At 32.2% G+C, this 12,575-nt stretch overlaps 1 non-coding gene across 1 annotated transcript; it reads right to left on the reverse strand.

The window, feature by feature from the left end:
* Window positions 1-11,487: 11,487 nt before the first annotated feature.
* On the reverse strand, window positions 11,488-11,590 carry LOC126008070 (small nucleolar RNA U13). Its single transcript, XR_007495487.1, has one exon. It is a non-coding gene; the product is annotated as a small nucleolar RNA U13 (small nucleolar RNA).
* Between the last annotated feature and the right edge of the window lie 985 nt (window positions 11,591-12,575).

Here is a 12,575-nt window from a genome sequence, read left to right on the forward strand (position 1 = left end):
CATAGCCAGGAGTAACCCCTGAGCGTCACTGGGAGTGGCCCTCAAAACATAAAAACAAACAAGCAAACAAACAAAAAGACTAGGTTTTTTAGCTTAGAGTAAACATGAGAAAATATATAAGAAATTGTCATTATTTTATACTTTTAAGAATATCTTGGTATTGGGCTGATCTTTATATGCCTATTATTTATTAATGCCTTTGTCAACTTAATCAATGCCAGTCCTAATGGGGAGCAATATGGTGTTGAATAAATAGCCAGCCTCTGATCACTGATCATTACTCAAGCTCAGGCATTTCAAAATGTTCATTTTTCTCCTTCTTTGTCTCTCATTTTCTATACCTATTCTTGCTGATTGATTAAAGGATCTATTTGGCTGGATTCAAGGCATGATGAAATAAGTATTTCTGAACAGTAATTGTAATTACCAACATGATGTTGCTTTGCAGTACTTTCTGCATACCTATCCTCAATGTGAAAATAGAAGGAACAGAATATTATGAGAAGCTTTATGAAGGAGTAGTGACTACAAGTCTTTGTGATTTCCTACAATTTCCAGGCTCTTCAATATTTGCAAGAATGAAAATATTAAGTAATAATGATCAAACTCAGAGCTGAAAATTTTAAAAAAATTGTTGTAAGTCAAGGATAAAGGAAAATGAACTCCCCATGTGGTAAGAAACTTAATATAGGACTAAATTAAAGGTAAGGGGTGGTGTAAACCCTTTTAAAGATTTTTTGCCTTGCTTATCAATTGTGGTACAGGAGATACAAAGAAATTACTGAATTTTCTAATTAGTTTGAGAATTTTTTCTTTGGTATGTGTATGGCCATTTGCCTTTGGGTATTGCTATTAATTTAGTCTTCAGGTAAACCTAAGCTCCAAGGCAGAAATTTATATTCTTGATAAATTACAGAAATGTTTAAAATAGAAGACAGGAATTGAGGATGACATATCTGTTAGGTTATGAGGACAAAAGGAGCTGATAGCAAAGGGAAACTGAGGTTTCCTCTTTCAAGCTGACCCACATGTTTAGAGCTGATCTCTAGATAACCTCTAGTTACTTCTCTATAAATTAGTGAAAACAAATGCTTATTTTACATACTATATTATAGTTGTGTTCTACAAGGTAATGAATAACTTTTAATAATCATTACATATTTTGTTTACATATTTTATATGTAGAAAAGGGATCCCCTCTTTCTTCATGAAAATAAATTCATAAGATGTAATAAAATGAAGGGGCAGAGCCGTGGCCCTGTGATAGAGTGTTTGCCTTGCAAGCAGCTGACCCAGGATGGATCTTGGTTCAATCCACCCACCTCCATATGGTCCCCCAAGCCAGGAATGATTTCTGAGGGCATAGCCAGGAGTAAACCCTGAGCATCACTGGGTGTGGTCCAAAAACAGCAACAACAACAACAACAATTGTAATAAAACTAAGATATAGAATTTGGAGGAGTTACTTCATAATTGATAAGAGTATAGCATGGAACCATTGCAGAACCAGAGGAGACTGGATCCCCTACTGAGAGAGAAGTTCTAGAAGGAACAGAGGCCAAGAAAGCAAGTGTAGAGAATACTATCAGATGCTACCTAATGGAAACCACTCTAGCAATAGGACTCTTGAATAGGTAGAAAGCCTCACTTATAGCAGTTTAGTAAAACCCTATAAAAGTCAACTTAGAACAAAGGAAGTGTACACATATGTTGCCTGGGTACATATGTCAGCTACATCTCCCAAACTGAAATGTGGACTGCCCTGCATTCATACTGGCTCTTTCCACTTTTGGAGAAGCCTGCATTCTCACTTGAGCAAGTTAATTATTACTCGCTTTATTATACTATCTTCTCATTCCCTCAGTAACTTACAAAGAATACTTGTTCTGATTTCTTTTCTCTTTCTGAAATTATTTTCTGTGAGTGAAAACAACAGAACAAAAGATGTAGGCAAGGACTAGTACTAACTTTGCTTTCCTTCCCTGTAAAAAACCCACAGTCATAGATGTCCTCAGCAACTGGGTGGTGGAAGTGGGTAGAAAGGATGCTGCAAATTCCCTTCTGCCACCTTTTCCTTTGCAATTCATATAACTCATCTGGGGACCTTAACTGGCATCAATATTATCCTTATGTTGATCTCATCCACTGTACAGGAAACATCTGTATTTGCCCTCTTCTCTATGCTAGCAACTTAATTTCAACACATTTCATTAATCTGTGATCATACATTGTATTAGCACATTTTTAATAATTATTTTTTTATTTTGACCAAAGTGGATTACAACATTTTAAACTTCTTAAAACTACTTAGGTATATGGGCCAGAGCAATGGTGCAGTGGTAGGGCATTTGCCTTGCATGCAGCTGACCCAGGAGCGATTTCTGAGAGCATGTCAGGAGTAACCCCTGAGAGTCACCAGGTGTGGACCCCCCAAGGAAAAAAAAACAACCTATGTATAAATGAGCCCTTAGAATTTCTGGGTCATGCAGCAGACTTCAAGACTATTCAAGGCCTTCCTGAAATCATACCCATGTTATACATAAGATGAAGGTGAACTTGTTATTAGTCTCAATATAGTGATGATGATTCTTGGACTCAGATGAAGTGGATATTCCTCACTGGCACAGAGATTTTAATTACAGCCATTATACCTCTGTTAATCACCTTTTACTGGGAAAATATTTGCTACTATAAATTTAAAATCTAAGAACTGACAGAAATTTTAACTTCTCTACCTGGTTAGATTGAAAAAGAAATACATGTGCATATTTATGTATAAAGGATGCTAATTTGGTTATCAATTTGTGACTAGTCAGCTAGTAAATATTTTGTGAACATTTTTATTATTAAGTTTATACTTCAACATAAATTTAATTTATATATATTTTATAATTTAGTATCCTATTGGATCCTTGGGTTATTTATCGTTTACTACATTTTTTTGTTACAAACTATGCAGCAATAAATATAACATATTATATCTTTACAAATTTCTTGTAATAATTTTCCCAGTGGACTAAAATTTTAGTTTATTATTGTATTTACACTGTTACCATTTAATTTATTTTCTACAATTATGTCTTATGAGTAATGCAGAATTGTAGTTTTAACTTTTTAAAATATTGACATCAATGGCAATATAACATTTTCTATTTTTTTAAATTGACTTTTTTATCCTTATTTATTTATTTGTTTATTGTTATTTTCTGGACCATTTCTGATGGAGTTGAGATCTTACTCCTTCTTCTGCACTCAGAGATCATATATGATAGTGCTCCAGGGACTATGTGGGGTGTCAGGGATGAAGTCCTCATCAATTGCATGCAAGCAAGGGTGCTAACTTTGGTACTATTTATCTAACCCTAAGAAACATTTTTTGGTCAAGCACAAATTGAAAACATCAAATTACAATATATCTAGCTTTATAAAATAATCACTTTTTTATTCATATCTATTAATCAAGTGTCCAATCAGTACTCAGTAAATTGTGTTTTGGACAGAAGAAAGCAAATAAAAATTGTACAACAATAGCAACAACAACAAAAGAGTATAGTAATAATACAGGAAAATAGAGATGAGGACTGGAAAGACTAGCCCATGTTATAAAGCTTTTAATGCAAAGATTGATGAGTACAGTTTGAGAGATAACTACAACAACACCATGACAATGATAGTTGAGATTGAGAAATAGAATACCTATCTTGAAGACAGATAGGGTGGCAGAAGGAGAGAAATGGGGAACATTGGTGATTTTATACTTCTGAAGGGTACTGTACATTAGATGACAAAAATTCTACAATAACATTTTTGTAACCACGGTGCTTAAAAATTATTATTAAAATAAAAATTAAAAAGAACAGTTTGATTTGAAAATGAACATAGGACCTAACTAGGTATTTCACTAAAAAGTACAGATAGTTGACTAATAGGTACATAAAAACTTGTTAATATTTTATTACATAGTTTTATTATTAAGGATATTAAGAAAACAAACTATCATTTTATACCTTAGAGAATGACTATTACAAAAATACAAAAAATAAAGTGTTATATGTGATTGGAGAATAGAACAAAGGGTAATACAGGAATTCTCATTGCACATGACTGACCTAATTTCCGTCCTGGTACTATATATATATTGGGAACAATTTTTTCCCCAATTTAGTGGCTTTATAAATGTGTATAGCTATCTTGCAAAGCAAGTGACAAATTAGATCCAAAGATTTAAAAATAAAAGTTTTATGCAATTTAGACATCCAACTTCTGGATATTTATTAACCAAAGCAATGGAAAAATTAATTTGAAAAATATATCTTGACCTTATTTTTATTGCCACATTATTGGCAATATCCAAAGGCCAGACACCACATAAATGAACATCAGATAAGGTTTTGGTGTGTGTGTGTGTGTGTGTGTGTGTGTGTGTGTGTGTGTGTGTGTGTGATATAATACTATTCAGGATTAATAAAAAGGATGAAATCTCAAATTTTTAGAAAATGAATATATTTAGAGAATGCTATTCTAAGTAAATATATTCAATAAAACACAATATTTAATTCAATCACATCTGGCACATATAACAAATTAAAATTGGAGAGGCACTCAATATACTATCTGCTCCATACCCCACCATCACTTCGCCTGTGTACCATTACTAATGAAAATTTTAGACTATGGGGCCAAAGCAGTGGTGCAAGTGGTAGGGTGTTTACCTTGTACATGACTAATCAAGGACTGACCACATTTCAATCCCCAGGCATCCATATGGTATCTCAAGACAGGAGTGATTTTTGAGCACATAGCCAGGTTGTAAAAGACACCAAAAGCAAAAAATTTAAAAAAATTTAGACTATAAGACAAAACTAAAGATTACCAGTGAAAGGAAAAGGAAGGTGAACAAATGGAGTAAAAGTAGTCATTTGTAAGGTAGAAGAGAAAAAATATTAAATGATAAACAGTACAGTATATACAGGTGCCAAATTATATATGTATTTAACTGATACATGCTATAATATGATACAAATTCGGTAAGTTACATTACCACTTTCTAGTAGCCAGTGTTTCATGATCTTCTATATTTTCTTTTTTTAAAATTAATATCTTTATTTAAACATGATTGTAGTTGGGTTTCTGTCATGTAAAGAACACCCCTTCACCAGTGTAACATTCCCATCACCAATGTTCTAGCCTTTTGTGGAAATTAGATAAATTCTGTCTAAAAGTATAAGATCAAGATAAGTTGAACCTTTATTATCAATTTCAGGAAGAGTCAAAAAAAACTAAATTAGGTCTATATAAAAATCACGCAATTGTTAATCAATACTATTGAAGTGGTTAAATTTCCCCAAAGTAATGTGTAAATGGTAGCCTTGAAAAGTTTACTAAATAAATAATCTTTACTGTCTATTATTTCTTTTTTGTTTAGTATACACAATTCATATGTGGAATTATATATATATATATATAATATGGTTTGGTAGATATTTTTTTATAAAAAGGTGAACATATATAAACAAAAGACAGTAAGTTTTTGAAAAACTTATTTTCAGAGTTTTTAATTAGTATAAATAAACTTGCCATTATATTCTGAGGTTAATGACCTAAACATTATATGTACCGTTGTAAAACAAGCTGGCTTAAATATTTTTATAAGTGAAATATTTAGAAAAGTAGTGTAATAGCTGAATTCTTAGAAACTTGTGGAGATATTAATGTTGACTATCAGCTGATCAATATGAAATTTAGTTATATACTTATTAAATGAAATAATGTAATAAAATATTTTAATAAATTTAAAACACTTAAAACTGAAAAAGTTTATACAATTATAACATTGATTTTTTCTAGCATTATTATTATAGAACATTTGATTTTGAGCTGCTGATACTCATGTCAAAAATAGGGTTAGAAAATTTATTTTTATAAATCTAAATATTTCTGACTTATTAATCATGTGATGGTATTTATTTTTAATGTAAACAACATTATATAGGGACATTACTATAAAGGACCTTAATTATGCAGTGTTATTTTTTATTAACTTATACTATGTTTGTTAGCTATTGAGAAGAGATTGTAATCATGAGAAGGGAGTTTGACCATTTTGATAACTTTTAGATTGTTCTCTACATAGAGGAAACTACCTTAGTTAATGTTTTGCTATTTATGCACATGTCAATTGACACACATTCTAAGGACAGTTTGGCCTCAGCTCACTCAAGAGGAGTACAAGGATAACATTTCCAAATTATTCAAGGCTTTGCATACATGGGCGTTTCTACAACCTTAAAATCTAATAGAAACCCTGAATATTTTAGTGCTATGTTCCTTCATTTCTTCTCAACTTGGTTATCAAACACTTGACTGGCATTCCCAAGGGCAAACAGTAGTGGAAGTGGCCCATCAATTGTTAAAGACTTGACTACAAAAGCACCAAAAGGGGAAGGAGTAGACATAATTCCAGATTTAGAATTATCATAAACGCTTATAACTTTAAATATACTTTCAATTAGAGGACCTGAAGACATATCTCCTTTGGAAGCTCAATATGATCCTCCTAATGTAAAAGAAAAGCTCATAATTATGAGGAAAGACCATACCACTGGAGTATGGGTATGAGTAGTCCCATTATTAATAGTTGGAGAGGACGTTTTTCTGTCTCTACAGAAGATGAGAATTCTGGAACCCTGCGGGAAATATATGACCTGTCTGAGATGCAAAGAAAACTGTAACATATGTCTCTGGGAAAGAAAAGTTGCTGAGTGAACATAAATAAACAAATAAACCCCGACCCAGTCATATGGAAAATGCTAAAGACTCTAGTCCAATAAAAGGAGATATTGGGTTGATAACTTTGCTTGAGCAAAATAGAGGGCTTGAAGAGACAGATGGACATCATGATACAATGCCATTAGTACCTGCATTTATCTGTAACTACAGCATGTATAAATGCAAGTGAAGAGTATGAGGTAGATTTACACATACAAGAACTAAAAAATACACTAATAAAATTAGTAAGATTTTGAACCACTGAAGAATCAGTTAGAAATATTTCATCAATAAGAATTATTGTGATGAGTTGGGATTGGTAAATTTTACTCTATAGAGTTTTGCTAGCATGGAGTTATTGCCATTGTTGAAGTGATAGTATGCCTTAAAATGCTATTGTAGTGCCTAATGATAATATAAGATGTTCAAATGTATGATGTACAAATGTACCTGCACTGCAGTTGGTAGGAAAAATGAAATAATAAAATTTGCTTATATATGTGATGTCAATGCAGGATGAAAAGTGGAGAGAAGAAATGTAGTAGCTACTAGAAGGGACTTTACTTATTTCTCTCACTCCACCTCTGTCACAGAGGGAAATGTTGGGGAGGTCTAGGATTATATAGGTTTTTCTCTAGTAAGGAAAGCAAAGACAATTTTAGATGTTGCTGAGGTCTTGTGGGTCCATTGTCTATCTTCAAAGAAAATAATTTTAGGGGAATATGAACAGTAAAGTAAAAAACATATTTTAGTTGAAGATACTGAGGAAGAGAAGGAGAGAATAAAAGAGAGACGAATGGGTAACTTGCTTAAAAGAGAGTGCAGGCTTTTTATGAATTAGAGAGTCCTGACATACAACACAAGAAAGCAGGGAAGTCCACATCTCAATAGGGGAGATACAGCTGACATTTCTTGGACACCATGTACCCAGACAACACATGTGCATAACATCTTTTTTCCATGTTGGGTTTTATAGGTTTTTCTAACCTGCCCAACATAGGACTTTGAACCTAGATGCTTGCTTGATCTTTTTTTTTTAAATTCCTTTAATGGCCTTTGTTCCTGCTGGATTTTCTCTATAAGTAAGGTTCCAGCCTTCTCTGAACCTGTAGAGGAAAGAGGAAACCAGTAAGACTCATAAATAATAAAGCAATTCCTCCAAACCTTGTCTCTAGGTTTTATTACATCTCAAGAATTCATTGCCATAGGGTTCCCTTCCCTACCTGCCTGCCTGCTTAATATGCATGGAAATGGAGAGTATTATGGTATGAAGTAGTCAGAGAGAGGATAGATATAGAAAAATTGAACTCAGTTGTGGATATATATATTTTTTAAATAAAATATAATAAGGAAATAATACACAAAGATAATAGAAATGAGGGCTAGGAGTAGCAGTCCATGGTAAGAAACTTGAAGGAAGTGAAATCAGGGTAGAAAAGAAACCACTCTGACAATATTTGGAAATGATCACCCTGGAAAAGAACAAGGTGCTAAAAAAGGTAAAATGATATACATGACATGGTGTCAAAAAAGAAAAAATAAAGATAGAAAGAGGGAGAAAGAGAGAGGTAAAGGGAAATTATCTGCAATGGGACAGGCAGAAGGGAAGGCTACAGGAAGGATGGGAAAGAAATTGGGGACATTGGTGCTGGAAATTGATGATCTAGTGAAGGAACAATTGTTGGACATTGTATGACTCAAGCTCATTATCAACAACTCTGTAATGTAACTCATGTTAGCCTAAAATTTATTAAAAATAAATATACATTAGTATTTTAAAAATGGAGATATAAGTGGGAACTCTTGAAAAACTAGAACAGTTGAGGATTGCTTTATTGCAATTGTTCAATAGGGCAGAGATAGCTCCCCTGTGCCTTGATTCACTATAAAAGAACACTGTTATCTCAACAAATGCATTCGATTGTTCTTGGCTGCTGGTGTGTTTCTTCTTGACTATTGATCATAATTATTATAGCCTTGCACAGTGTTAAAAATACATAAGGGCTTGAATGGGATAATACAGTCGCTTTTGTGTGCATGCCTACAAAAAACCCAGTCTGTTAATTCCCCGTGTCTTTCAGTCTGTTTTCTTCATATTGTTGTTTAGGGGGTAGGGACACTTTTTAAAATGCCTATTATTCATCTCTAAATCCCCTTATGGAAAGTTTTTGTTTACCTCCTTACTCCAACTGTGAATAGATTTTTTTGTTGTTGAATTTTGTTAGTGCTCTTTAGATCTTGGATATCATCACTTTATCTTTCGTATTACACAATTATGTTCTCCCATTTTTAATGGAGTGTACAGAGTTCTTTTTATTATAGTTTGACTTAATTTTGCTGTAAATACTCTATATACTTCTAATTTGATGTAGTAATGTTTGCTTATTTAACTTTTTGTTGTCTTTTTATCTGTGGTCATCTTATTGTTAATTTCTTTTATTAATTTAAATCTCTTTGGTTAATTAAAAGCAGTTCTGCTGGCTTTTTAATTTAACTTAATTTAATCTATTTCATATATTTGTGGCCTAATCCTGAGCTGTGTAATACATTTTCACTTGACTTTTGCAAATGCTGTGAAATAGAGCTGTAATTTTATTTTTTTATAGAGTGCTATCCAATTTTCCCAAAAAGATTTTTGAAAAAATGTTTTTTCTACTTCATATATTAGCTTCCTTTCATAGACTAACTGTCCATAAACCTGCCATCTAACTCAGAACTCCCAATTCTATTCTATGAGCTTTCAAATTTATATTTATTTTAGTATTGTGCAGTGCAGTTTTGATTATTATAGTTTAGTAATATAATTTAAATTTGAAAAATGTAATGCCTCCCATCTTCAACCCCTACAGAGGATTGCTTTGGATATTTGGAGAGTCATTTTATTTCCTACAAATTTTAGTAGAGTTTGTTTCAAGCCTTGAAAAATATAAAATACACTAGAATATTGACAGCTATTACATGATTCTGTAAAATGCTTTGGGTTAAATGGTTATTTTTTTACAGTGTATGCCATTCTAAACTATAAATTAGAAATATTTTTTCATATACTGATGTCCTCTTGTATTTATCTTAATAATGATTTATAGTTTTTATTGTCTAAAATTTATCTCTAATGTTAAATTGATTCCTAGGAATTTGATGTTGGGGCTATAAAGGAAAGAGCCTATACTTTATTTTTCTTCCTATTCATTATTTGTATATAAGAATGTAATGGATTTTTATAACCTGACATAATACTATTTTTATTGTTTATAAGAGTTTAGGATGGTGGCTTTATGTTTTCAATATATGGCATTATGTCTTCTACAGTTAGCAATAGATTCACTTCTTTTATATTCCAATTTTGATTCTTTTTATATTATTTTTCTTGTTTGATTTCTGTGGCAAAGATTTCCAAAACTATGTTTAATAAAAGAGGTGATGGTGTAAATGCCTTGTTTGTATGTATGACTAATCTAAAGAAAAGGCTTTTAACTTTTCACTATTGTTATGATATTGACAATGGATTTGTTGTATACAGCTAGTACCATCTTTTTTGTAGGGGGGGGGCACACCCGGTAATGCTCAGGGGTTACTTGTGGCTATGCACTCAGAAGTCACTCCTGGCTTGGGGGACCATATGGGACGCCAGGGAATCGAACTGAGGTCCGTCCTAGGTGAGCGCTGGCAAGGCAGATACCTTAACTTACCTCTAGCGCCACTGCGCCGGCCCCAAGCCAGTACCATCTTGAGGAATGCTTTATAACTATTTTTCAGAGATTTTTATAAAATCATGAATGATTTTTTTCATGTCTTCTCAGTGTCAGTTGATATGACCATATGGTTTTTAATCTTTGTTTTTGTTGATACGGTGTATTATATTAATGATTTGAAAGTTTTAAAATACACTTATACCCCTGGTATAAAACAGACTTAATCATGATGTATAATTATTTTGATATCTTACTGATTTTAATTTCTAGAATTTTTTAAATATATCAGGGGGATAGGTCCATAGTTTTTTTCTTTTTGCAGTGTATATCTTAGGTATCAGTATATTAACATCTTCATAGAGGCCACTAGGGAATATTCCTATCTGTGCAATATTTGGATGAGTTGAGGAGTAAAGTCTTATGTCTTATTTGAAACTCACTAGTGAATCCCTGTTCACCTAGGTTTTATTTTGAGGAAATTTTTAATTATGTTTTCAATATTTTTACTTGATATATTTCTGTTCAGGTTTTCTGTTTCCTGTTTCCTGTTGCTTCAAACTTGAAGGTCTGTATGACTGTGAATTCCCCCCATTTCTTTCAGGTTCTTGAGTGCTTATTATTTTTTGTATTTATTGCAATTTCTCTCCTGTCATCTCTCATTTTATTTATTTATTTATATATTTATTTATTTTTATTGGTGAGTCTAAATAAGGGCTGTTCAGTCTTTGTTAACACACAGCAAGCTTCTATTTTTATTCCTCCATTGTATTGTTTTCTTATTTCTATGCCCTTCATTTCCAATCTAATTTTATTATCTCCTGCCTTACACTTTTTTTTTAAGATTAAGTTATTGCACTTTTCCTATTTTCTCTAAATGAGATTTTAGATAATTAATTTGAGGGCTTTCTTTCTTCTTGGTGTTGTATGAATAGCTATAATCTTTACCACTGATGGTTTTATTTGTACTTTAGGTTACAGTAGTTGGTGTCTTTATTATTTTTTGTTTTGAAATATCTTTTTTATTTCATGTCAGAGGGTCATGTGCCGACTTCTTAATAAGGTTGAATGGAGGCACATATCAAACAGGAGTGTGAAAACCCAAGTATCATGCTTATAAACCAGAAAAGGATTTTGAAATTCCTTTTAATTTTTTCTTTAATTATTTCTTTTTTTCCCCTCCCATAATTACTTCTAATCTAATTTTTATTCAGTAACATGTAGTTTAGTTTCCAAACGCTTATTTTTTTGTGGCTTTATTAAAAGCACTGACTTTTACTCTATGGCATTGTGATCTAAGAAAATATTTGGTATGATTTCTATTTTAGTAACTTTAAGAATGATAGAGTTGTATTATAGTAAGAGATCTATACTGGAGGATGTCCCATGTACAGTGGAAAAGAATGTCTACTAAAATTGTGAGCTGGTGGTCCTGAATATGTTTATAAGGCCAAGTTTTTAAAGCTTTTTATGTAGGGGTCATGTTTCTTTATTTATATTTTTCCTGGTTGACATATCAAATGTTGAGAATGGTGAATTGAAATCTCCCACTACTACTGTGCTGCCATCACTATATTTCTTCAGGTCTGTTACCAGTTGCTTTATAAACTTTGATTCCCTTTCATTTAGTATATATGTATTATGAGTGTTAAGTCATTAGGATATATTGATCCTTTAGCTAGCATTTATTTTTCTTCCCTAAAATTTTATTTAGTTGTTTAGTTTGAATGTTATTTGGTTTGACACAACTATTGTTGTCAAAAATCATTGTTGTTGTTGTTGCCTATCATTAACTTGCATAATTGTTTCTAGCAATTGATTCTGAGCCTCTGTGTATCATGAGAATTAAAGTGTGTCTTCTGGGAGCAACTGAAGATTGAATTTTATTTCTTAAATTATCCTGCTTGTCTGCATCATTTTATGGTGGAGTTACATTTAGTTTACATTTATAGAAATGCTTGACATGAAGGAATTTGTTTAAATCCTTTATGTGGAACTTATTTGCTTGTGCTATGTGATGTTTCTCTTTTTGTTGTTTGCTTTTATAAATTTTTTGAAACCCACCTGTCAGTGCTCAGCGCTTACTGCTGGCTCTATGCTTGGTGAGCACTCCTTTTG

Source organism: Suncus etruscus, chromosome 4 (genome assembly GCF_024139225.1).
Source record: "Suncus etruscus isolate mSunEtr1 chromosome 4, mSunEtr1.pri.cur, whole genome shotgun sequence".
NCBI classification, from domain to species: Eukaryota; Metazoa; Chordata; class Mammalia; order Eulipotyphla; family Soricidae; genus Suncus; species Suncus etruscus.